General features: G+C 39.2%; 1 protein-coding gene across 1 annotated transcript in view; it reads left to right on the plus strand.

The window, feature by feature from the left end:
* The first annotated feature begins 718 nt into the window (after positions 1-718).
* Positions 719-23,281, plus strand: part of LRFN2 (leucine rich repeat and fibronectin type III domain containing 2) — a 167,430-nt gene continuing 144,867 nt past the window's right edge. The window contains exons 1-2 of the mRNA XM_065834989.2: positions 719-1,054; positions 1,563-1,768. The gene's annotated coding sequence lies outside the window, so the exon portion shown is untranslated. The remainder of the gene's footprint in view (positions 1,055-1,562; positions 1,769-23,281) is intronic.

The following is a 23,281-nucleotide window of genomic DNA, read 5'->3' on the forward strand; positions in this document are numbered from 1 at the left end:
AGACCACAATTTCCAGGTAAATTACCACTGTAAAATTACAGTTTTTTCTTTGTTTTTGATTCCTTCCATGTGCATTATAAATTGTTCTGTCTGTTGGTGTACTGATACTGGTATGTGGTAGTTTGTATGAGCTGAGTTTTTGCCTACTCCTATTCAGTCAGTGCTAATCTTTTTCCTGGCTCTGTCTAGGAGCTTCTTCAACCAAGGGAGGCAGAAGAAAATGTGTATATTTGTGTCTGGAGGGCTGGAGAGAGGAATCTGACAGTAAATAGGAAAGGCTGATCAATCGTCCTGAGTTTTTTATGTTGATTCAGGTTTTATTTAAACCTTTTAACACTGTTCAGTGCAAAATGAGAACTTGCCACCAGCATTAGAAATAATATTTAACACAGAAAACATTTGTTTTTGTTTTTCTTTCTGTCATTTAAGTTACTAAAATACAGCAAGGGAAAACTATGCTGGTATTGAAAAGCAGGAACAGAGCTGGCAGTGTTATTGTATTTACCTGTCTCTCCCTATATAGATACAAATACATATGACTTCCACTAGGACATTTCAGGCATTGACACCACCTGAGAGCTCTTTGCAGCTGCAACTCTTGCATTTTGCAGCAAAATTTCGCTCTCTTTCCCTTTACCCTCAGCTTCCCCCGCCCCCAGAGAACTGACACGCTTTCCACTGACAAGTGTTGAGTGTAGCTCCTGAGGATTTAGCATGTCAGGCTGTGTCTACACAGCTTAGGTTTCTATTATTACGCAATGGCTTAGAAGGCAGTGCTTTGCTACATAATTACAGAGACAATCTGTATTAGGACCAAGAGTTTGGATGCCTCTTTCCATACCAACTATATGCCTCCCACCCACTTAAGCCTCCTCCCCAACACTCTTGTTTAACAGCTTATTTTTGTATGCTTCTTTCCTCTGGTTGCTGTTTTTCTTCCCTTTCCTACGCTACATATTTGTTTATTTCAGAAGTGAGGAATCTGACTGAGTCATGCCTGCGCGAATTCCTATGCAGCACGGAACACTTGCTGCGTGTTGAATCGTCAGAAGAGGTAAGAAGAAATTCCTGAAGCTGCCTGCTAGTTCTCCTGGCTTTTTCTCTCCCTCTCCCTCCTTTTTTTTTTTTTTTTTCCTAGTGTGTGCACATTGCTTGTCTTACAAGCCGTGCAGCCTCTGCCATCTAGAGCACTTTGTGAGATCACTCCAGTTTGCTGTTTTTCCTTTTTCCATCTCTGCGTGTGTGTGTATCTCCCTGTCTCTCTTCTCCCCCCATGATACAACTCAATCCCCCCTCCCCAACACACACACACATACATACGCAGAAGCTGGGCTTGCTATGAACTTGAAGACTTGCAGTACCGAAATGCGTGTGTTACCTTGGGATGCTCTAGGATCAGAACGCTTGAAAAGCCTGCAGGCTGCTTAGTTCTCTAAGACTGGGTTTTTTTAAGCCAAACAAGAAAAGAACAAGTTATTCATTTTTTTTCCTTTTTTTTTTTTTTTTTTTTTTTTTCCTGTTCCTCCTGTCTCTTTTTTGTGCTCTGGATATTACTGAAAAAGGAGTCTCAGGGATTCACACAGTTGGACTTTACTGAATCAGGCTGCATCTGCCAAACAATCTAGCCTGCATTTTGGCTTGCTAGACATCAACCAGGATTTTTCCGACTAGATCTTCTTTTGAAAAAAGATGCATGGCATAGAAAGAAGGTCTAATTGCCTGTCTGAGACTATTTTATTGAACCTGGGATAAATGTTACTTCTTAAAGGTAAGTGCTAGGTTTTTTTTCTTGTGTATATATAAACTATATAGCTATAATATAAACTACGTATAGATATCTACACCAAACATTTATGTACAGTTATTTCTGATGAAAAAAAAAGTCTGTCATGTATTTTAAAAGCACTGGAGAAATGTATAGCTTCATCTTCCTTTTCATGCTAGCCTAGATAAGACTATTCATGTAGAGAAATGAATCTCAGTTTGATTTCTGCATCTCTCAGTATGAAGAGGCAACTCAAAAGTAATTTTTTTTAAATAACAGTAGGGATTTTTTGCATGGCAGTTTTGAAATAGTGATGGAAAGAGATTTGAAATAAAGGATAGTAATTTGGTTTCTAATACTGATAAAACTGAGCAACAGAGTAAAGCTGTGAAAGTGATGCCAGCTTTCTGGAGGAATTAGAAAATCCTACAAAGCTAAGAAAAAACTTTGCTGGACAGATCAACTCTGCCATATACAAAAAAACACAGTAAAAGAGTGGGGACCCTGGCAAATGTCATGTGAAGAAACAGAAGGTACAGAAACAGCTAGAGAAGGGAAAGGAGTGAGAGGTGTGGAGGGGCAGTGGGCACCCAGTTCAGTGTCTACCGTCACAGAGGTTTGTATTCTTGATAGAGTGGTGCCACTAATGATGGACAACCAGAATTGGCAAGGTGAGTATGTGGGGGATGGAGTACACAAGCAGGTGTATACTGTGTCTATCTGATAACATATATGCTCTCTGCAAGACTAAGTGTAATGAGGATTTGGGTAGGGGGAAGCTTCTAAATGGCAGCACAGGACAAGATGTAGCAAAATGGAAACCGAGTTTCTCCCTGACTTGCACGAACACATGCACACTTGCATCACAAAACAAACGTATGTCTGAATAAAACAAGAAAGAAACTAAAGGGGAAAGTGGAATCCAGTGATTAAGTCAACAAGTCCCAGTATAGTGAATTAGTAAACTGGAAATATAAAGTGGTGAGCTGTGGTAATGTATGCAAGGAAGGGTTCTTAAACTGTGTAACTCTCTCCTACTCAAAAAAGACAAATAGCATTGATTTAAAGCAAGAATCATTCTTTGCTGAGGCTGATCTAGTATTTTTGGGGCAGCACCATGGAGATATTAAGAGTATGGTTTATTTTACCTACCCCGTATTTGAAATTAATAACACAGAATGACTCTCCTGAAGAGACAGGCTTTGAAAGGAAAACAGTAAGCATCACCTAAGTTTATAAAGTCACAATTATTTAAATGGATACCTCTTAACTTTATCATACAATGCTCACCCAGGTTAAGTCCAGCAGATGCCACACAGTTGTCACTGGTATTTTCTGTTTCTCTGGGAAAGAGGAAACATTGCCAAGCAGGGTATCAATATTCTGTTGGATCTTGCTGTGTACAGAGGCTGTACTAAGGCAAATTTGAGCTTGGGGTGAGAAGGAAGACAGACAAATGACTACTTTTACTCTTGCTGTGTTTCAACCTGGTTACAGTTTCCTTGTTTACAGCTTGCCCTGGTTCGGTGGTTAGTTTGCATTGCCTCCAGATCGCCACTTGAGCACAACAGAGTGCTTTTTGTATGCGCTCTGCTCAGAGCTGTGTTGTCGCAGCAGCGTAAAACAGAGCTTCAGACCTTCCCTGAAACTGCTGCCAATTCTCAGGGAGAGAGGGGATGCAACAAAAAATAAACAACAATGCTAGGAGACTGGAAGAAAAAAAGTCATCATGTTCAACCAAGCCTTTTTAATCTATCAATACCAGCAAAAAGCTGTATAGCCTCTAGAATTGGAGACAGTGTCTGTCTGCTCCCCAGAACAGCTCTATTATCTTTAGGGTGACTTTGGCCCTAGTATCCCCTCGTATCTGGTTGTGCAGGGCACTGGCAGGCAGGCAAGGAAGCAGCCCCCAGGGCACCATGCAGGATGAGAAGTGTCATCCATCCTCAGAGCCACCCTTTCTGCTGCCCTCTCTGCCCCACACTGCTCTTCACAGCATTAGCACTTCTTCTTTAAATTTACATTTGGAATGTAACTAGTATTTTTTTCCCAATGGGAAGTACAAATTACACGTGTAGCCTTTGCCCACAGCCTCTGCTCTGCCTGCCGCCCAGGTGGGTCTGAGCTGACAGCTCCCTGGCAATCCCTGGCAAAGAACTCCTGTTCTCTCTCTTTGCCAAGGACTCTCTGGCCACTGACTGAACCTTGTGATATAATGGTGTTAGACCCAGCTGATACCTTTCTAATTTTTTTCTCTTGGAATGAAGGTGGGGGGAAACCAAGTACAATATGAGAAGCTGATTCATAATTATCAAGGTTTAACAGGTAGTAGGCAGGACTATATTTCATGTGAAATTAATCTTCCTGAAGAGGAGTTGTAGACTGACAACTCTCAAGGCTGCATTTGTTATTCACACAAAAGGAAGGGAAGGAAGAGGTAATGACAGTGCCTGTTCACCCCCAAAACCCTTTTTGCATTGATAATGCATTTCAGCCTTGATCTACAAAGAATAACCTGTGGGACAAAAAGTGTAGTTTGTTCCAAGTTTGCACTCAGTCTGCTTTCTGGCCTAAGTGCTCAGTCTTGCTTGTTTTGGGTTCATTGTAGTGTGTTGTCATGTGTTTGTTGTTGTGGAGACAGTGACTGTCCTCTAGGTACTGGACTGAAAAGAGGTAACACTACTTACGAAAAGCAGAAAGAAGACATCTGTGGCTCCTTCAAGCCAGTTTTGATCACTGTGGAATCCATTGACCAACCCCAAATGGGTCATTGCTTTATCCCTTATGTATCCTCTTTGTCTTAATCGTGTAGTTTTCAATTGTGACTGATGATCTCACCAAGATGCTGGGATTTATTCTATCAATGTTCAGAGGCTGTGTGTGCTCACAGGGCACTGAACAGCTTTCAGTCAGCTGAAACTTGTGACAAAAGGCAAGGTTTTATTCGAATGCATTGGAATAATAACAAAATCAACAAATCTCCCAGTGTGATGCAGCCCTTCAGTGAAGGGCCAGCTGTCACCTTCTGCCCAGCCCACCTTCATCCATGATGTACAGGAGGGAGGGAAGCTCCTAAATGGTACTTTTGCTTCGAGGAACTCAAATTACCTTCTGCATGGGAGAGTGCCAAACTTTGGCACGAAATGAACAGTTGTAAACATGTCATTAAAAGGCACATAGTGATGCCACAGGGAAAACTAGGAAAAGGGTACATAATCTAGAAATATTTCTGCTTCCCTAGGAGCAGTGGTTGTCTCCATACTTTAGAAAATTTGCATGATAGTGTTTCAGATTTTTTTTCTTTTCCTGTCATTTGCTCTGTCCTGCCTATGGTCTGGGTCTCTGACATTCTCATCTTCATGGGAAAACATTTGTGACAAATCCAGGATGCCAACTTCAACATATGAAATGAGCAGTTGCAGCAAAAGTAATAAAACATCTTTTCAGTAAAAAAAAATATACTGATTTGAAAACATGGGAGAAAAAGAAGATATGTGCTATCAGGATCTGGTCTTGTGCAGAATCCCTGATGACTTACGTAGAAGGTAGAGGCATGTGGGATTCTTTCAGTGACAAATGTTGTTTGTCTTTTTCTCAAGAAAAATGTAGATGTATTAGCGTGAAATGTGATTGGCTAGTGGTCAGTTTATTAATTTCCTGGCTGAAAAACCTGTAGGGAGAAAATTGTTAGAACACCCCATTTTACTTTTTTTCTGGAAGATGAATTTTATTATTTCTTTCCAATATGTGCATTTTGTATGAAACCCAAAAATAATTCATATGAAACTTGATCATAAAAGAGGCCATGCTCAAATCTCATTTTGCTAAATGACAAGCAAATGTGTCAGTTGAACTGGAACTAAACATTTCTAGCTCATTAGAAGGCTTGCATAGTTTCTGTCTCAGTTTCAGCAAAGGAAATAGTAAGCACTTTATTTCCAATTCATGGGACCATAAAACTTTTTTGTGCCAAGCCCTGCCTGGAAGGAAGTTTACTTGGCCAAATGGGATTATTCCAGGAGCATCTTGCCAACAAGTGCTGTGAGATATGAAGGCCCTTGAGTGTCTGCTCTCGAAATCATTCTTCCAGCTATGGAAAACCTATGAGCTTAGAGGATATAACAGCTCAATAAGAGTAGACAAGAAAGGATGCCTGCAGCCATAGTATGAGGGGTACAATGGAGCATTTAGGAGTCTTCTGCTAATCACTCCTCAGGAAGGAACATGTCTTTAATCCTCTGGGAGATCTGCTATCATTGTGATGTTATGAAAAGAGGTGAGATAAGGAGAGGACCCTGGAATAGCAGTAAATCCAGAGTCCCAAACCTGGTTGGTCACAATGAGAGAGATAGGACTGTTTCATCCCAGTCTATACCAGCATAGGTTCTATGCAGAACAGAAAACTGGATTAAAGATAAAATCGACAGAAAGTACATGACAGTTGAAATCACCATGTCTATTTTAATAGACTTAATGTTGTGTTGAACATCCCTGGAAAACGTATGTGGCACTGCAGAAAATTGTCAGTGTGACTCTTGAAGCCAGAGGAGGCTGGTCAGGGTTGAGCATAAGTCTTTATGTACAGGATTGAGACAAATCGCTGCAACTGTCCAGTTACAACTGTGGAGTTTGAGTTGACTTAGTTGGGAGGACAGACTTTGGAAGACATCAATATGATCAAACCACATGTGTAACATTGGAGGAAATACACATACTGGTGAGGAAGTAAGGGATTTTTTCTCTCCTGCCCTTAGAATTGCAATTTGCTTTGGCAGGCTGAGAAGCAAGGGAGCTCAAAATGACACCAGGTGCAAAGAGTCCTTACCCATTCTCTCCTCATGTCTAAGCTCCTTAGAAAAACCTCAGTATACACGTAAGTCAGAATGAGTAATCCTCCTCTTGTTACAGCCTCAAGATAAAAAATCAGGAATGGGAAAGGAAAAAAGGAAGGTTGTCTTAAACGTTGCATCTTCTGTTGCAGTGGCAGGATGGGTGGGTTGTGATACCACTGAAAGTGCGGCACCTATATATGTGCTAGAGAGGAAAAGCTGATTATACCAGAATTTATATCAGATCCCTGTGTTACCCACCTTAAAAAAATGTATTTGCCCTTTCAGTACGGAATTAAAATGATGAGCAGTCACATGGCAAAAGGAAAAGTTGAGAGGAAAAAAAAAAGCTTGTTGTGGCTTGCTCAGTGGTCCTCATCTGCTTTGAAAGCGGCCAGGAACAAATGTCTGGCTCCTCAGAGATATAACAAAAAACAAAACCTTCCAAATAATTTCAGTAGTCATTTCATCTCCTTCCTTTTGTGAATATTCCTGTGACTAGGTAAACACATATGATACTCAGAAAGCTCTGTATGGTTTGTATGTGCAACAAGTATACTAATCTGAAAAAGAAAAAAGCTAAGCTGTATTGATAGAACATAACCTATCTGGATGGAGACTGGTTTTTCAGTTTTCTAAACTGATGGCTAGTTCACATTTTGTATGAGTTATCGCCTGTGTAAATGAATGTTATCACTGTTGCTGGCAGATATTTACTGTATATTGGTTTTTAAATAAGGGTATAACATTGATTCTTTGCTCTCCAAATTATTGGCTACACTTTTTCCCTGTAGTCAGGTCAGATTACTTATCTCCTCTGGAAATGTTCAGTAGAAAAACGTGTTAGGTCCCCGAAACTCCCATGGAGAAGAAGATCAAGCTCTTTTTGCGGGCTGCCTATAATAAATATATCTTTCCATTATCGCTGAAAAAATCTCAATTTGCTTGAAAAATACCACCGTGAAATATGTGAACTATTTTCTAATCCTGTTTCACATAACCAAGTAGTAGACCAAACCACGAACGCTTCAGTTTGCACCCACTTTGCAAGGACAATGTGACCTTCTTCTGTCACCACAGCTACATCTGTTCACAGCTCCCTAGATGCATTTTGATAGCGATATCTTCTAGGGGTGAGGGGGAAGGTTGTTGAAAGGCTTCACAGTTACCCGGTGTGGACAGGAGCCTCACAGAAGGTGAGCTTTCCCCTGTTTGTGCTGTCCCAGCACCCTACCCTGACTAGACCCAGTGGCCCTTCAGCTGATGGGAGGAGAAATTTCAGGTGTCTCTGTAAATGGCATTTTCCTTCAGATCGATAGGTGGATGACAGCAGTTTCATGGCGACTGTAGAGAACTGGCCTTACTGGCAGAGAGTTAGAGCAGAGGAGTTGGAGAGCAATCTGATGGATATTTATGAGAACAAATGCACTGAAGGCATAGATGGTCACGTTTGGAGAAAGACTGGAAGTATTTTGTTAGGATACGAGGGAAGAGAGAAAGGAGAATCAGCAGTAGTACAGCTAAAATGATGTCTCTGTCTCTTTAGATATTTGTATGACCCTTCTTTCTGCTGAGCCAAAATGCTAGGATAAGCTAAAGAAGGGTTTATGTATGCAGCTGTATGTAGCTGATCCCTCTTTGAGCCACGAGAGGTAGTTTATTTGTTATGTTTAACTTGTTTCAGCCTTTTGGTGAATGTGGAAAAATTTATTCAAGCCCTTTGTGCATTTGTTTCTGTTTTCTCCATCTTTCTTTTACATCCCTGCATTGGTAAACAGAATGAGAATGCTATTTATTTATTTTTCCTTAGCACTGAACACTGAGAATTTTTTATCATCACTGAGCAGATGAGTCACTTTTTAATAACCATAACCCTTCCTCTCAATTCTTAGTAGAACCTAGCAACAAGCTTTGAAATTAATGTGAGAGACCCTCTCAAATGTGAGAAGTCCATCTTCATGTGGCATCTTTTCCAGAGAGAGTACAATAGATGAGCTGAAATCTCTCTTCTGTGCTCAGAATCAAATGACTGCATTTCATGCGCATCTTACTGTTTTGTTTTCCTCTGGCAAATTCTTTACCTGCCTAATTGTGTGTTGACCCTGTGGGTTTGTGGCTCAGGAAACTTCCCCATGTTTGAGACTGTGCCAAGAATAGGAAGAAATCCATCCTCCTGCGAGGAGGCTGAGATAGGACGTGGTGAATTTCTCTACATTGATGACTCTACCCTACATCAGTGTCCTACCACAGAATGGAAAAATCCTATCTCAACTATAGGATTTACATTTAAAAATAAATAATGCCCTCGGGCCAAGGAACAGCTGCTGCAGTTCTTTCCAGCATGGCCCATTGATCTTGTCCTCTTATTTGACACATTCTGCTACTCCCATGCTGCTGTAGCTAGTGTTAAATCACAGACAGATCACATAGTGACCTAACTGAAACTGAGACCTAGTTGAGGTAGATATTGTACATCCAGAACATCAGATATATGGGTCCTTACACCACTACCTTGCTTGACACTGAAGAAAGACACAGGAGTTAGGTCTTCTTAAGGCTGTATTGCCTCCTTCTAATACAAAATTTTTTTTTAATTTATTTTGTTAGTCAGATCATTTTAATTTTAAGGAATTGCTTTCAACTCTTTTTTTGACAGCTTGTTTTTATCATGGAACTGCGATGAGCTTAATGCATACATTAAAAGTGCATTTTCCTACAAAAGTCCTTCTATTTTGAAAATCAAGACTCTATTAGGAAAACCTAAATATCCTCCCAAGTTTAGTGTGTGATGTAGCTGCACTCACATGCTCTCAGTCATTCTCCTTTTTCTTTATATTGACAAGTACATAAACAATAAAAACAAACTCTGCAGCCAGATGTTCTTCCTAAATATCTCTTGTCTTGCCGGCTTAGGTAAAAGGCGAATTGCAGCTTGAAACTTCATTTGTGCAGCAAATCTTAGTCCCCAGCAAATCAAGTCTGTTTTCAGAAGCCTTTTTTCAGTCACAGTATTTCAAGATGGGGAAGCATGCTGTGTTCATGCCCCAAATTGATTATGCCATGTTTGCAGAGTCTTTAGTCATAGGTAGCAAAGACATTTAAGAACAAAAGAACACAGTTTTGGTTTTTTGTTTCCCTTTCTTCCATTCCTGATTGAATTTTCAAAGCCTTTCTGACATATAAACAAAGCAGTATCTGAGAGCTGTTTGGAAAGAATTAATATGTGATCTCATATGGTCATTCTCAGAATAATTTCCATTTTTCTTGAAGACAATCTCTCCTGTGGCTATACATTTATTTTGTAATGTATCTTGGGGTTTTATTGTTGGGTTTTGTGTGTCTGTGTCATTTGTTGTTGTTCTTTGTTTTGGTTTTGTTTTTTTGATTGTTTATTTCTGTAGTTTTACCAGGAATAAAACATAACCATTTGCCTTGTCAACACACAGTTCTTTTTTGATTATGTTGTAATAGAGTAACAAATATTGCTGAATGCTTATAGGGCATCAAGTAGTAAAATCTTACTGATTTCATTGAAGAAAAGCACATATGAGCTCACCAGTAGGCATTTGGAAATTGATATTCAGGAGGAATATCAGTTCCTTATAATCTGTTGATGGATGCTAAGCTTTGAGTAACAATAAATGATACTGGTCACTTGGGTTCTAGTGACTCCTATTAATTATTCCTATTAATTATTTGTCTGACTAGTGTGAGATTCAAATGTCATGTTTTCAAATGTTTTGGTCATTCAGAGAAGCAGCAGCATCCGTATCACATGTGATTAGGATGACCAACAATCTGAACACAACAAAAATAGTGATTAAACTTATCATGAATATTAATAGCAGGCGAATCACACACACCTAGAATATGAGGCATTTGTTTGCCAAATATATGTGAAACAATCAGGATAAAATGAAAAAAAAATTAAGTAAGGATCAAATAATAACAAATATCTTTAAATCAATACTTCTAAACACCATTTAAAAAGTAATAAAAGTAAAATGGAGACTGTACAGCAGTAAGTGCATTTTAATATTGATATCAAGTAAATCCTGACTTTCCACAAGGGAAAGAAATGGCACTACCACCTCCTGTGACATATGTATAAATATATATATGCATTTAATGTATAACAAACACAGAAAAAGACTCAAGGTGGAAACATAGCCTTGTAATTAAGACTTTGGTCTTAAAGTCAGTGTAGGCCTGAAAGAAAGAATCTGTGCAGGGTTGAGTAAAACTTACTGAAAACACACACTTGACTGCAAAGAAGGGAGGGTAACTTTCATTATTACGATTTGCTTAATTTTGGGAATGTTTACCACTTTTGTATATTATACATAAGGTCACCTCTGAGATGGAAGTGCTAATTTGTAATGAAATGCTCTGCTAAGTCACACTTGTGTTTCCACTTCAGAATAAACAAATGTTTTTGGAAAGGTTAAATGAGTCCCACTTACAGTATCTTCCTCCTGTTTGAATAAAATATTGCAAGTCAGCTCAAACCCCATTTTTAATTCCTTTCCTATTTAGTTCTTTATTCTTTTTTTTAATCATTGAACATACGTACTCATATAGACATGCTGCATGTATGTGTGCATATAGTTAGATCCACTCTTGGCCAGGGGCATAAACTTTACTTTTCACTTCTGTTTTTGTGATAGGAGGTAACACTTGTCTTAAGACTAAATATATCGATGTCAGTTTCATATCAATCTTTGTGGAGTGTTTGTAGACCAGTGAAGCTCAAGGGTACACTCAGGGAATTAACTATGTTGGCAAAAGAAGAGAGACAACTTAATGAGAACTAGTGAAGAACTTTCAATCAATTTTTGTCATTAGAGAATGTTTTGTCTGAATCAGTTTACTGGGTATGTGGGGGTGGGGCCTGAGGAGTTATTTGGCTTTTTTTTTTTTTTAATATTTTCAGCTGGAATGTTTATAGTTTTTATTTTAAAACAAAACTGAACTTTTAATTATGTGAAAAGCTTTAATGTGGCATTATGTCCTATTTTTACAAAAAATGACCTTTTACATTTTCTAGAAAACGCACAATTTCCAAGTTGTTATCAGTCAGTCTAATCAAAATAAGTCAAGCTTGCCTGTGAATTCCTCATGAAATCAGGCTTTCTTAACATTTTTAGGATAACTGATAGCCATGCAGAGATGGTACCACTTCTCTTTTCTTTGTAGAATTTTTCTTTCCTCCTTTCTCACTTTTTTTTAATTTTGTTTTTTTTTTCCTTTTCTTGCCCTAATGTCCTGTTCTTTGTGGTTGGTTATGCATAAAGGAAACAGATAGTTCAGTGACTTCTCCAAATAAAATAGACTGTGAAAATGCTGAATTTGCTTCACGGTTCATAGAAGGGGTAATACAAAGGTAAAATGGCAATGAATGCATGGTATCGGAGTGAGAGGCTTGGGCCATGGCAAAGTAGGCCATCACAGTTCCTAATCCCTGCAGAGAATTTACCTCCAAATTTTAGCTTTACAGAAGCAACAGGAGACAAGACATGACACATGTATGACTGACCATCGAGGAATTAAAAAGGACTTCACTGCCAATGTTTCTGTGAGAGCTGAAAAGTAAAAGAAGTAGCTGAAAAAAGTGAGAGTTAGAAAGCTTCCTGTGGTAGAGCAGCCACATGCAGCAGTTTAGTGCTGTTCATACTGCAAATGGTGTTGACTGGTTCATGGTTCATATTATCTTATGCTTAAAAATAAGACTTGTAACTACTTGGTTTTTAAATGTGCTAGGGTATATCTGTAACAGGTGATTCATCTCTATTGTTCATGGGAAAGGAGAATGAGCAGTATCTGATGATTTAAGTCGAAATCATCCCAGAGTGCAGAGCTTTTGGGGACTATGTTAGTATTCAGATGCTGCAGTAATAACTCCATACACAGGGTGTTTCAAAAAGATGGACCCAATTTGAAACTGCAATATCTTTGAAATTACGTCTGTCTTTTTGAAACATCCTGTACTTTTAGTGCCTCTTTCACTCAGAACTCTGAGAAAATATGAATAAATTGATCCTTGATGTTTTCCATGTGAATTGGGTTACTGTTACTATTCTACAATCAAGAAAAATGGGGTATGGATTTCGGCGTAAGCTATTCTGTGATCACATGCAGTTTCTACAGCAGAGCTGTTGATCAAGTCACCCATTAAACTGAGTGTTCATGTGATGAGGCTCGGGCAATGGTAAGGTAGTGCTAAACTGGTGGAATGGAAACCAGATCAAATCCCGGAGTTGTGAAGATGTGCTGTCAAGGTTTAAGGAAAGGCAGCAATAAACCGTGGCAGATGCTCCCTGTTATCCCCTCACTTCCCGCCACCCCTTTTTCTTTAGAGCAGAAAGATGATAGGAAAGAGAAGGGGAAAGGAAGGGAGACTTAGACTTCAAGTTGGAGAGTTTTAAAGGGTTTTACTAATGCTACTAATAAATAGAGACTATATATACAAAATATACAAAACCAATTTTGAATCCTTGATGTGTAGTAGGCGTCACTCCAGCAGCAGGAGCTGGGTGTGCGGAGCTGGTGGCTCCAGCAGATGCAGGCCAGTCCCCCAGAAGTCATGGGCAGGACTTCATAGCAAACTGGAAACTGGTTGCAGGGATGCAGGGCCTGAGGCCTGTAGATCACAGGCAGACAGGCAGGGTCCTCTCTAGATGCTGGCCATGGTCAAAGAGAGCTTGACCCGCGTGATCACCCTCTTATATAGGGGCTATGAGGATTATGGGATGGAATACTTCAGTTGGTCAGTTTTAGTCACCTGTTCCATCCAGCCCTCCTCAAACACGCCCCTCTCTCAACGGAATGTGGGAAAACTTATCAGTCTTTCTTGGCTACCATAGTAATAAATCTAAACACGAGGTTCTTCAGCATTCCATTGGTCTTCTTATCAGCACCAAGTACAGTATCCGAGGGAAAATACGCAGGCTAAAACTCAGGAAAGTACAGCCACCTAGAAGAATTTAGCTGGAAGAAAAATTACTAAAAGAGAACTGGTCTTGTTTTTAACAAAACCAGGACATATGCCTATATGAATGAGCCCACTGGAAAGCCTCATTTAGGCTTTAAATTTCAGCAAGACTACTATGAAAACAGTACTCAAATAGCAAGCATTAGCTAAAGTATAATAGAAGCCACTGAACCCTTTCGTACAATTGTTTACATGCTTTAACAGAGTTGTAGAAAATAGCCATCACAAGCATTATTGTGCTGTTTATTTTTGATGGATTTCTTTAATAGTAATCTGGGAGGGTTATGTACATGCCAGTATCTGAAATTATTAAAAAACCAAAACAAAACAAAACAGAAATAACTATACTTTCTATGTTGTTTGGGATGCTAGAAATTTTTTAAGTACATGTCCAGGCAAACCAAATCCTCACATATTTTCTTCTTATTACTGTGAAGTATCATACCGAATTACTGATGAAATTCATACTAGGAGAAATTCTGCTGGTATCATTACTCCAGTGCTGGACTGAAAACCTTCACTCATTAACACATACAACATTCGTGTATTTATTATGCTACAGTTAAGATTTATTTGGCTTCTTAACTTTTTGGGGTCCTTATTTCAGCTGAAGTTCTGGAGGATGTAATTTATCTCAGCTTACGGCTAATTTATTTCTTTAGTTTTTAAATGAGGAGGCCAAGGACTTCTAATCTCTCTGTTCTTATTGTTCAGGTAAACATAACCTCAGCCTCTGGTAGTGAAAATGGTCTATTTATCAAAATCAGAAAGCTCAGCTGACCTGAAATGACTAGCATAGTTATTTGCCAGGAAAAATACAAACTGCTTATAAATGGTTCATATGGGAAAAACAAATAGAATTCATCCTCTACAAGATTTGCAATTACTCATGTAAACCCAGCAGAAAAATTCTGAAGTCCCTTGATCACAGTTTTTCCTTATCACTTTTACAGGACTGCCTTTAAGTCTGCAGTGATAAACAAACAAACGTCATCAAACCCAAGAAGGTTCTGCACTACAGCTGTCAATCACCTCTTTCACATTTGGTGTCATTTGGCTAAACTGCAACTAGCCCCTCCTTCTACAGATTACAATCCAGTCTCAGCTGTCCAAATCTCAGTTACTCAAAAAGAAGTGATAGAATAGAATGTCCTGAATTGGAAGGGACTCACGAAGATCACCGAGTCCAACTCCTGTCCCTGCATATGACAACCCCACAGTTCACACCATGTGTCTGAAGGCATTGTCCAGTCTCTTATTGAATACTGATAGGCTTGAGGCCTCTGGGTGAAGAACCTTTACCTAATGTCCAACCCAAACCTCCCCTGGCACATCTTCCTGACATTCCCTTGAGTTCTCTCATTGATTTTCAAAGAGAAGAGCTCAGCACCTACTCTTCCTTCTCCTCTTGTGAGGAAGTCGTAGACCACGATAAGGTCTCCTCTTAGTCTCCTCTAGGCTGAACAAACCAAGCGATTTTAGCTGCTCCTCATACGGCTTCCTCTCTAAACCCTTCACCAACTTTGCAGCCCTCTTCTGGACACTCTCCAGTAGCTTAATATCCTTTTTATACCCTGGTACCCAAAACTGTACACAGTATTCCAGGTGAGGCTGCACCAGAGCAGATCTGGACAATCATCTCCTTTGAGCAGCTGGCAATACTGTGCTTGATGCACCCTAGGTGATGGTCCTCCATGTTTGTTAGTTGAACTGTTAATTCCCATAATTACACAGACACACTTTGTCTCCCATGACATTCAGTTGAATAAAGATGCACTGCCTTTGAAAACCTATTACTTTTAAGGTCCCACTCTAACTCCTCTTGTCATGCACTCAGCAGCAGCATGTTAGCTTGTTTTTCTCAATGTGACTACAGCAGAGATGAAAAGTGACAATAAATCTTCAAAGACAATAGTGATTAGCACATGCCATCCGCAAGAGAACATCAGTAGTAGTCATTAAATATAGATGGTGTCATCAATAAGCTTGTGACTTGTGAATTCCTGAGATCTCTCAGGTGATGATTTGTTCATGGTTTTATTTGCTTTTCTGCATAATGAAACAGGATGTCAGAAGGAAGAGATTTTGACTGATGCCACAAACAGGATGTCTTCCTGTACTTCTTAGCTCAGGAAATAAAAGTTTACGGGTCTGGTTCCTATAAAATTTCTGAGATCCCTAGAAAGTGCTGTGTGAGTTTTTTTGGTTGATACAAAGTGGTATCGTTTTTTAGTTACAGGAGATGATTATCCAGTCACAGTAAACTGGTCATTGCCTCTAGTACTAAGCATGCACTAAGGGAGTCAACCACTACAACTCCCTGTTTGTCTACAAGAGCCTATTTAGGGCCAGCCTGAGCTGCCAAGTGACTGCAGTGATCTTACCATTGATTTATGCAGTTCTGGCCCTGGAAGAGAAACTGGAAAACATTCAGAGAAGGGCAACCTGGATGTATTTGTGGAGAAGTTTTTGCACAAAGAATGATCGAATTACCTTTTTACTCCTCGGCATGGAAGGGATTTGCTCTGGCTTGGTATGATAAAGATAGCTAAAACTATGAAAGATACTTTTGTTCCTTGTCTGTTCTAATAAAAATGTCAGAGGACAACAGATTAAACTGGCAAGTGACAGGTCCAGAACAAACAAAATAAAGCGCTTAGGATTGTGAAAATCTGTGAAAGCATTTCCTGCAGGATGCAGGGATTGCTAAACGTTTGTGTTGATTCACAGAGGAATTGGAGAACTAAACAAGAGAAAGACACAAGGGTTTTTTAATGTGCAAAGGCAGTATCTTCAGCTAACAATGTTAGCTAGACCACAAGCAGCAAAGAGGCCAAGATGAGAGTATTCTCAGACATTATCACTAGGCGTTTGCATTGCTTTTAAGTTTTTTGATCGGTTTCCTTTATTGACTACTAGCAGAGACAAGATATTTGGCTGGAAGTACCACAGGCATGCCACAATTCAGATTTTGGATCTGACACAGGATACTCTGATTCCTGCAGTCCTTGTTGCACAGTGTGATGCAGTGTTTGGCTGAGTCCACAGCTGTATTTCAGTAGGGTGTGATGAGGTGTTAATTACTCAGTGCTTACAAGTATGGGCAGAAACACTGATATTGAGACAGAACTTCACTGTTGAATTTACTAACTATTAGCACCCCTGGTGTCAAGGTTTAAAGCAAGGCGACAATCAACCATGGCAGATGCCCTCTGTTTTACCCCTCCCACCATGAAGGGTGATAGAAAGATAAGGAAGAGGGACTTCAAGTTAGAAAGAGTCTTGCAAATTGGAAAAGTTTAAAAGACTTTACAAATGCTACTAATAAATATACAAAATATACAAAACCAATCTTGAATGCCCAGTATGGATTTGGCATCACTCCAGTGGCGGTGGAGCTAGGAGCTGCAGGGCAGGCACCTGGAAGTCATGGGCGGGACTTCGCAACAAATACGAAACCAGATTTCAGGGATGCAGGGTCTAAGACCTATAGATGCCAGCCATGGTCAAAGAGGGAGGAGACCCTCGTGATCTCCATCTTATATAGCATGTATGACTATTATGGGATGGAATACTCAGTTTGTCAATTTTAGCCACCTGTTCTGTCCATCCCTCCTTGCAAACACATCCCTCAATTATGGGATGTTATCAGAATTCTTAGCTGTTATAGCAATAAATCTAAACATTAACTTCTTCAGCATTCCATTGGTCACTGTTATCAGTTTAGAGCAGAGTGTCTGAAAAACATGCGGGCAAAAATAGAGAAAAGTGCAGTTTCTTAGAAGGCACTTAGAACTTAACTGAAAGGAAAATTCACTAAAAGAGATATGGTCTTGTTTTTAACAAAACCAGGACACTTGATTTGGAAGCTACACTGATATAATCATGCTCTCTGGCTTGAGTATATCAGTTTTTATAGTGTTCTACTTCTTATGAAAATTTTTATGTCTGCATCTTGGGCTTCTTGACAGTTGCAGTAGTTGGCTGCATAGGTGGGAGCACCAGAAGGTTTGCTCCTGAGCTCTGGTGGCTGGAGCAGGTAGGCCTTCACCTACTTCTTGGGAAGAAAATCTCAAGTTGTATTACAAGTCTATTTAAGCTAAAAATAAGAGCTTTTTGTTTTCTTTTTTTTGGAAACTGTTTATCTGAGTGTCTAATAATGCTACCATCTGGCTGTATAGAAGAGAGGTCTCCTGGAAAGCTGTGGTTCCTGATGGTGCAGGAGTCTGAGCTCTTGCATATAGGGCTCAATGCCTGTAACAAGGTAGAAGATATGGTAGATAAGGGAAGCTCAAGCAGACATCTGATCAATGAAACAATGTGGTTTCTGTAGCCTGTACCGTTTTAATTTGGGATTTTTGCTGTGCATTTAGTCTCTGTCTGACCTGAGTTTTATATGGGCTGAATAATTCACTGGCATCTCCACAGGAGTTTTTGCTGTTGCTGGTGGAGGATCCTTCCAGGGAGAGACTTTGCAGACAGAAAAAACAGAAGGCTCTGAACCAAGAGAAAAAAAGCATAGAAATACCAAAGGACTGACAAAGAGACAGCTGTTGTCAGGACTTCGAGTTCACTTATTTCCTCAGACTGACATATCTTGTTTTGTTAACTTGCTTTAGTTATGAGTTGTAAACAGATTTTTCAAGTCTCAGCACATAAGAACATCAGATGACTGGCATATGTGTATAAAAGAAACATACCAAATATGAGAGAAGTAATACACTAAAACATGTCCTTATTTCTGGCAATTTCATGGAGTAATTTTCCTTAGCCTGAGTTTTTAGCACCTTTTTTCAGGTGTTGTTGAGCTACAGTGAAAACCTAAGGAAATCATGAGTTATTTTACAAAATAGTTGGGTCTTAGGAGAGGATTTTTTAGCCAAGTTCTCCAGCCTCTTTCATGCGTTTTGAATACTGGTTAAAGAAATGAATTTAAGTTAGGAGACTATCTGCTTGCATTACTTTTCTTCCTGAGATCACCACATTAATTTCTATCCTATTGATCTTTCTTTTTTTTTTTTTTTAAAGATCAGAATATTCAGATTTGTGTAATGCAATAGGATAAAGTGAAACCTGCCCTCAAGAGAAAATTGCACTGATTCTTTTACTAATACAACCATTTACAGAAGTACTAATGTGTCCAAGGAAACACGAAGGCTCAGAGTTTTTTTTAGAAATCATTCTACAAAGTTATCAGATGTGACTTTTTTTCCCCTCTTGTTTTTTGCCTGCTCAGTTTTTCAAGAACTAGCTTTAGGCTGAACATAAAGAAAAGGTTTCCTGACAGCAAGGTTCATTAGGCTGTAGAATAATTTCCTAAGGGAGCTGATATAAATTTTGTCACTTGGGATTTTAAAACTAGCTTGGGGGGTGAGGGTGGTGGCAAAACCACCAAACCTTTAAAATGCATCTCACGAAGAAAAAATCTGTTAGCAGAGAGAGGATGGACTAACTGGCTTGATAAGGCTATCTTTTTATGTCTAGTTTCTATAGATAATTGCACAGAAACATGAGCATTGCTAATTAACTGCTCATCTGCTTCATGTGCTTATGGCTTACCAGCTATAGTCAAATCCCATCTGTCACTTGAGGACAATTAAGTGGGCTGAGAAGCATCATTTTATGACTGCACCTGGCCAGGAGGAGGTGTTCCAGATGGACAGCATGGGAAGCAGGAGACACCTAGAAGAGGAAGGGTGAGGGAGTTTGTCTTTTCAATAAGCAATTGCAACTTGCTGTAAATGCTTAAATATAAAGAAAAAAAAAATATTCTGCTAGAAGGATATTGTGCTTCCAGTATTAATAGAAGAGTTGTGCAATTTTCTGCAGACTGCTAAAGTAAAGTAAATGTATAGCATGAAGGATGTTGGAGACAAGGAAGGGATAATAAAGCTCTGTATTACCAAATCAGGTCCAAAGCCAGGTGTTAGGTAGTGGTGCTACAGTGCAGGTATATAATGCTGTGCCTTAGGTCTGTTCAGGATGCAGTCCTGGGGGCTGTTCAACTACTGTATAAAATAATTGCACCCACATTTTCATGGCACTGTCATAGCTCTCACTTTGTGCACTCTCATTCAGGCTGTTCTTGCTGTCTGGTGCCTGTGGCTGACAATGCAAAGGCCCTTTCATTCTAGTCCAAAAATACATGACAAATAATTAAATTTGTCCCTAAATACAATGTTTTCTCAAAACTCTTCAAGCGGCATCAGTGGCTCTTTAGAGGCCATTTTAAAAGCTTGCAGCAGTATCCTTTGGTAATGAGATAATGATATTGCCTCAATTATATGCTACAAGGGAAAATGAAGACTTAAACTGCCATTCAGCTTTAGAATTACTGCTGTAATTTTAAAAGTATCTGCCCTCCCTCTCTCTTTAAGTAAAACCAACCCGCCCGATTTGTCAAGATAATGCCATTTGTGGCCAAGAGGGACCTCTCCTTGCAGCGATGGCTTCCTTTGGAGGGTTAACATTAACAACCTCATTTTGTAACACCCAAGTCCAAATAGTTTAATTCATCTTAATTCTGCTTATTTGGCTCTTGCTCGCCATATTTGTCCATTATGTATGACCAGGATACTGCAGGGAGAGCCATCAACATTTGTGCTGATACTTCCCAGCAAAGATGTTACATATTACAGAGATGTTACATTTTAACCATAAATAGGTGTTTGTGAAAGAGAGACTTGCTTCTTAGTAAGCCAAAATAAAAGACTGCAACTTTTTCCAGAGCCAGAGACTATAAATCCTGGCTTGATTGCAAACTGCAGTGAGCCCTGGGGTGTCTCCCTGCAGGGCTGCAGTGTCTGCAGCCCCTGGCTGGTGCCCAGGGCCAGCGTTGGTACTGCTTTGTGATCTATGTGCTTGCTTCTCCTCTGTTTGTGGAAGGACAGACAAACACCTGGCTTTTCTACTCCTCTTTGCACAGTCTCACATGGGGAAAGGTTTCAAACAAATCTACCTTGTGTTTTGTAGAGCAGGGGGGCCGTAAGATGGTTGTGAAGAAACTACGAAACACAAAGTCTTGCTAATCATAAGCATTCAAAAATGATCACTCAAACCTGTGACCATCAAATTATGTAAGCTTATGTGGCATAATCTACCTTTCATAAAGCTGTATATTTTTAGGCTCCCTTCTCTTCCAGTTTCTGAGTTATTGTGGACCTTGTGGTTTTTTTCTTTCTTTTTTTTTTTTTTTTCCTGTTTGTTTGTTTTGTTTTGTTTTTCTAAAAGAATTTCCTAACCACATGACTTCACTAGCTGTCAAAGTAAAACCAAAACCCTCTCTTCTGAATCTTGCAGTAAACACAGGAGTTAACAACCTTGAATCCATGTTCCCTGTGCAGATACATTAGGGTTATTTGATGTTATTTTATCTTTGTGCCGTTCACGCTAGAACAAGACAGTTTCATAACATAGTGCTACACAGGATTTTGTGAGTGTTCTTTTATTTTTTTCCTTTTTGTTAAAAACAGATTACATAATATAATAAGAGCAGAGGTTGTTTTTTTCTCCATCGTGTTTCAAATGTACTTTTAAAAATTACTGTTTAAGTGTTCTGAGAACCAGTAACTTGAACATCAGTGTACCTGTTGATTCAGACAAAACAGGAAATAAAATGGATTCTTGCAGAGATGAAAACTGATTTGTATAACCCTGCTGACCAAAACAAGAATGATGAAATAAAAGCCACAACATAACAGGTAGAAAAAGAGTCTGAAATACTTTCATTCTTGCCTATGCAAAAAGTTTAGTGTAAGGAACACAGGAGAAAATTTTAGACGTAGGCTTAATTTAAAAGACCAACTCTAACAAATTTTCTCATCCACAAAAGTCAGATGTAAAATAAATACACAGAAATTTAGGCATGTTTCTTTTAACCTGTGCATCACTTGTCTTTTAGAATTAATATCACTAACAGCTCTTGTATTTTGTTAAAGTCCAAAACCTGCAAAAGCACCTGAGAGTTGTTATTAAAACAATTGTTTTAGCTGTCATGATTTATCTTCTTATAAGTTGCTGATGCCTCATGAAGAATTTGGTTGCTGTAGATAATCCAGGTTTCCAAATTAAAACATTATTTTTTTTAAAAAAGTGTCTCCTTCCCACTAAATTTGATTTAAGCTCTAAGGTCTTTCATAGTTCTGAATAAGGGATGATGAATCATATGTATTTTAACTTCCCCCACTCCCCCCCCCTTTTAAAATTCTGTTCTCCCTCTGATACAGAGGTCCTATCAACATAAAAATCACACTTTGCCTGTGTCTGGCACAAGCATAACCAGCAGCCTGAGATAAAGTAATGAATAACAGGGAAGAATATTCAGGCACACCTTGGCAAACTAGATACCTAGTTTCAAATTACTGTGGTTACACTTTTCTTCCCCTTCCCTTTTCTCACTAACATGACAGCAAGCACATTTCCTTCATAGAACACATGTTAAGCTTGTCAGAGATAATAATTTAAGGTCAGATTTTTCAAATGTGCTCAACATACTAAATGAAGATAAGGTGCTAAGAGCTTCAGGTTTTTGTGGGCTGCTTTTTGGGTTTGTTTTGTGGTTTGTTGTTGTGGGGTTGTTTTGTTTTTATGATTCTACAATAGGACTTTTGGGTACAGAATAACTTTGAAAATTCAGCTTCTACATAAATACCTCAGGTCTCTGATAGCTGGTTTGAAATAACATTCTCCTATTTTGGAAAAGAAATAATGAAATAACCTTCTCTTATTTTGGAAAAAATACCTTGGTCATGGGATTTTCAGGCATTCTCACAATTGGCCAAATTATGCTCTCACTGAAATGAGTGAAAATACTTTTAGCTTAATCGATGCTCTCTGCTGTGGGCATTTAGTTCTGCTTGCCATCTTTACCATTCATCCATATATACTTGTTTAGGAATAAGCTTCATCTAAGCTGACAGAGGACCAAACCTGTACCTCAGTATGGGTTCAAGCTCTTTGTTCTTGTACTAGATGTGGTTCACGCACATGTGGTACCAAGTGACTTACATCTAAGCCTGTCAACAGGTGCACTAATTGTGGCTTTTCCCTAAACACACAGCAGACATTTGGAGTTTAGATGCTTTTATAAAGGTGTTCTACATGTGGTCCTTTAGGACTGGTGAGTCCTTCAGTTCTGCTCAGCTATAGTAGATGAAGCACTTACTAAGATAGATACCTATACTAAGGCTGATAAACCATGTCCTAGAAGTGCCTAAGTCTTTTGATTAATCCACAAAGATCACCAGATGACTTGGTAATATGTGAATGTCTATAGTAGGGACCTCAGAGCTGAAATCAAAGCCACTGCTGGACATGGTTGTCATTGTGGATGGAAAACATAGTGGTGATTCAGTGCACAAAAGCTCTTAATTGCTATCTTACCTTTGCATCCTAAATTTATTTTTGCCCCACTGGTTTCCCTTGGGAAAAGCAATTCAATGGTAATTATTTCTGAGATGCTTACCTACAGCTCAGATGCCATGTAGCTGTACACTCCACTACAACCACTTCCCTTTAAAACTGCTTGCTTTTTTCATCATGAGACAATTTGTCCCTGGAACTGTTTTGTTACCACAGACACAGAAATGGAGCAGTGACTATCTGATTCACTCTATGAGACATGTATTTCATATTGTATCCATCTGTGGTATGATGATACCCTTTATTTGACAATGTTCCCTGAACTCTCTAGATGCT

This window comes from Patagioenas fasciata, chromosome 3 (genome assembly GCF_037038585.1).
Source record: "Patagioenas fasciata isolate bPatFas1 chromosome 3, bPatFas1.hap1, whole genome shotgun sequence".
Taxonomy (NCBI): domain Eukaryota; kingdom Metazoa; phylum Chordata; class Aves; order Columbiformes; family Columbidae; genus Patagioenas; species Patagioenas fasciata.